The following is a 3,964-nucleotide window of genomic DNA, read 5'->3' on the forward strand; positions in this document are numbered from 1 at the left end:
GCCTCTGGGTTATGAATTTGTCCCTCCAGCATGTCCTATTTATTTCAGTGCTGAGGTTCAAGTCTCTCGAGCGCGTAGCTCGATGGAATTTGGATTTTCTGAGGTGCAGCATGTCCATTAATTCCGGGTTGGACATGGCTTTATACGTCAGGCACAGATCGCCTCTGAGCAGGCGGTATGCCACTGAGTAGAGCTGGAGTTTCTTTAACCAGGCAGCATATGGCATCTGTTTGAGCCCTTTGATCCTCTTGGTGAGGTACTTTTGGGCTCTTTCCAGTTGCTGCAGGTGTCTGGTAAGGTACATCACAAAAGGGGAATTGTACTCAATTATGGGCCTGATGAGGGATGAGTAAAGAGGCACGATGACCTCCCCTGATCTAGATGTGAATCCCTTCATGATTAGGTGGGCTATATAAAATGTTTTTCTGACCACTTTGGCCACGTGGTTGTCAAATGAGAGATTGCTATCAACTTGGGTCCCCAGGTCCCTAATTACTTCTTCTGTACTTAATGGATTACCACCTATGTGGTAATTTGTGGGCACTTTGTTTTTGCCAAAGGGGATGACTATACACTTTTTGGCGTTTAGCTTGAGGCCATGGCTCTGGCACCAGTTGTCTGTTTCTATGAGGCCTTTTTGGAGGATGCTTGTGTCGGCTGGAGAGTCGATTATGGCGCCCAGTTTGCAGTCATCTGCGAACTTGGTCAGCCACAGTCCTTCCGTGTTGGCCTGTACCTCCGAGAAATATATACCGAACAAGAGAGGTCCCAGGACTGAGCCTTGTGGGATGCCACTTGTAACTGGTTTGGAGTCTGAACATGGCTCCAGCAATTCTAACCATGTGGGTTCTGTCCTTGAGCCAGTTTGCAACCCATCTAGTGACATAGGGGGTTATATTTAAGCTGGTGAGCTTATCTATAATGCCCGAGTGGGGTATTGTATCGAAGGCTTTTGCGAGGTCCAGGTAGGCTGTGTGGACCACCTTCCCCTCGTCAATGGCCTTGGCGACTGTTTCAAAGAAATCGACCAGGTTTAAGAGGCAGGATCTGCCCTTAACAAAGCCGAACTGGGTAGGATCCAGTGTCTGTAGGTCCCCAATATCTTTATTTATGAGGTCCATGATGATCCTTTCCATAGCTTTGCAGACCAAGCTAGTCAGACTTATGGGGTGATAGTTTCCAGGATCCGTTGAGGCACCACCTTTGTGGAGAGGGACCACTGTTGCTGTACGCCACTCTTTAGGTACATATCCTGTAGTAAGGCTGAGATTGAACAGTAGTTTTATGTTTGGGTTTAGCTCTTCTTGGAGTTCATATAATAGGGAATGAAGTCTATAAGTGTTCATGTTAACTTATGACCAAGTGCTCTGTGAGTGTAAACTAGGGTTGCCACCTTTTCAAATGCCCAAAGTGGGACATTTTTGGTAGAAATGAGATTTTGCAGGACAAAACATAACCACGGCCAATGCGAAGGACAGAGCTTCACTTTTTGACAAAATAAAAGCTTATTTTTGTAGCATTTGAGTTGCTTATGTTACTCCATATAATATTTATGTGTTCCAGATACAAAATAACTGCATCATGCAATGTTTAAAGAAAACTTAAGAAATATATTGTCTTAAAATCTCAAGAGATTTGCCATTCTTTAGTTTTTTTTTTTGCTGGACACAACTGCCCAAAGAGGGGACACGTGGTAACCTTAGTGTAAACAAACAGGATGCGGTTCCCTCACAAGATGCAAGCGGTCATCGACAACCACTAGGAAGCATCGGTGGTGCAACTGTTAGCGTTACTGCCTTATAGCAAGCAGTTCTCTAGTTCGATAATGGGCTAGGTTGCTGTCTGTAAGGAGTCTGCATTCCTTTGATGTGCTCCCATTTCCTCCTTACGTGGCTTGGACACTCTAACCTTGGTCGTATGTGCGAGTGAGTGGTACTTATGAAATACTGGGGAGAGCTACCCAGTGGCGTAAATCTTCGCTCGAGATGATTGTTGCTATTGAAGTGACGCCCCCAACAGTTTGACGGTGAATCACCACCCACAATGCTCTGCATTTTCAAAGGCACGTGACATCTATCAAACGAAAAATATTTATTTAGGTTTCGTAATCGGTGGACAGCACTATTTCAAAAACATTGATAAAGATTTTGCACCACAATATAAAGATCACAGTCAGTATAGAAATTGCAACATTCAAAATAAGATTTGGTGTACAGACTCTTCTTTCGGTTGCTCCCGTTAGGGGTCGCCACAGCAGATCAACTGTTTCAGGTATACATTTGGTGTACAGACTATCACCATTAAATGTAAAGCTAGTCAATGAAACGTACATTATAATAAGGACGGCACAACGTTTCGGTTAGATATTAAACAAAATAATGAAAAAAAATGGTGGTAATGCTTAATACTTGCTAGCAAGGGCAATTGGGGTAGCTGTAGTTGCCTAAGCCACACAGTAAAGGTTACCCGTGCACGAGCTTTTCAAGTATTGCCGAGTTTGAAAGTGATGTTGGCAGCCAAGTCGCTTAGAATCATAAACTCGCTGACCCTACCACCATTACAAAATTCTGTTTACACGTTATAAGGTATTATAAAATACTCATATTGTAATGTTTGAATGCATTTTTGCCGAGGGGTGTCTAATTTCCTCTATTATCGGCCTTACCCTAGGCAAAAGAGCTCCACGGCGCCCCCATCCTGTTATACCTACACCAAATAAATACTGGAAAAACCGCCCCTGCTACAGCGGCGCCGCGGCCGCCTAGTTGCCCTGGGCTCTTCGTAAACCACTTTTCATTATTTCTTGTTTAAGAAGGTTGTAATTGCGAAATAATCACATCAGTAAATTGGGGGTGTTTTTCACCAATCCTGTCTGGGTGACACTACTTTACAACCTCGATACATGAAGAGTGTTAATAGGGCACTACATTTTTACAGAGTGTATGTTTTATTTACCAGCGTAATGCTGATTCATCTTTCTCCTTAATCTTTCCTCATCTAAAGCAAATTTTAATTCAAAAGATAAATAGCCCAGTTCCAGCAACAACTACCGCACGCGACTTTGAAAATTCGTTTTTTTTTTTTGGTGGGGAACAGCAGAGAGGCGTTTCTGTGGCATACCCGCGCATTTGTAGGGCGAATGTTTGCCCTTAGCGGAGTATTACAAACAAACAGCGTGTTAGTTTTGTAATAGTACGACTTAACGATACAAAGTTGCAGTAGTCTGGTCAAAGACCAATATTATAAAACCATGTATAAACTCAGAATTTAAGTGAATAAATATAATTGTCCTTTTAATACTAAGGATATAATACTTGTAGTTCAGCTCGTTATACACCTGCCCGGCTAGCTCAGTCGGTAGAGCATGGGACTCTTAATCCCAGGGTCGTGGGTTCGAGCCCCACGTTGGGCGGCTATATTTTTTTTTATTTAACTTTTTGGCTTTTCTTTTTTCATAATTAAATGTTTCAGGTTACTGATTAAATCCCAGCACAGTTCAGTTTTATGTATGTAGAAGCAGTATATTATTATCACAAAAGCTGAGCTGCGTTTATTAGTGACTACAGTTCCTTACAACTAAACTGTGGAGATTTTGCTGTGCTATTTTACTATACCCCCCCCAAACAGTGTCACTTAAATTTGCAGGGCATGTCACTGCAACCAAATCTGCAAACTGTATTATCCATTAATTCTGTTCTGGGATTTGATCACCCTTAAAAGGTTCATGGGTAAGTACTAGGCTAGTTGGCCTTGCGGACCATTTTACGCCTAGCCTATCTAATTTGGGTAGAGATTGGTCTTCTGCATTCCATGGACAATAATTACATATTACCCCTAATGAGAACAACTGGGATCATACTATAGGTAATTTGAGGGGATCAATGCATAGGATAAAGCATTTAGGAACTGCCTCTATCCATTAGTGGCATAGGGGACAGTCCTGGGGTACATTTTCTGTTTCCCA

The 3,964-nt window shown here is 42.5% G+C and overlaps 1 non-coding gene across 1 annotated transcript; it reads left to right on the forward strand.

Moving 5' to 3' along the window:
• Window positions 1–3,339: 3,339 nt before the first annotated feature.
• TRNAK-CUU lies at window positions 3,340–3,412 on the forward strand. Its single transcript has one exon. It is a non-coding gene; the product is annotated as a tRNA-Lys (tRNA).
• The last annotated feature ends 552 nt before the right edge of the window (window positions 3,413–3,964 follow it).

This window comes from Protopterus annectens, chromosome 1.part0 (genome assembly GCF_019279795.1).
Source record: "Protopterus annectens isolate FY-2018-M chromosome 1.part0, PAN1.0, whole genome shotgun sequence".
Classification (NCBI taxonomy): Eukaryota; Metazoa; Chordata; order Ceratodontiformes; family Protopteridae; genus Protopterus; species Protopterus annectens.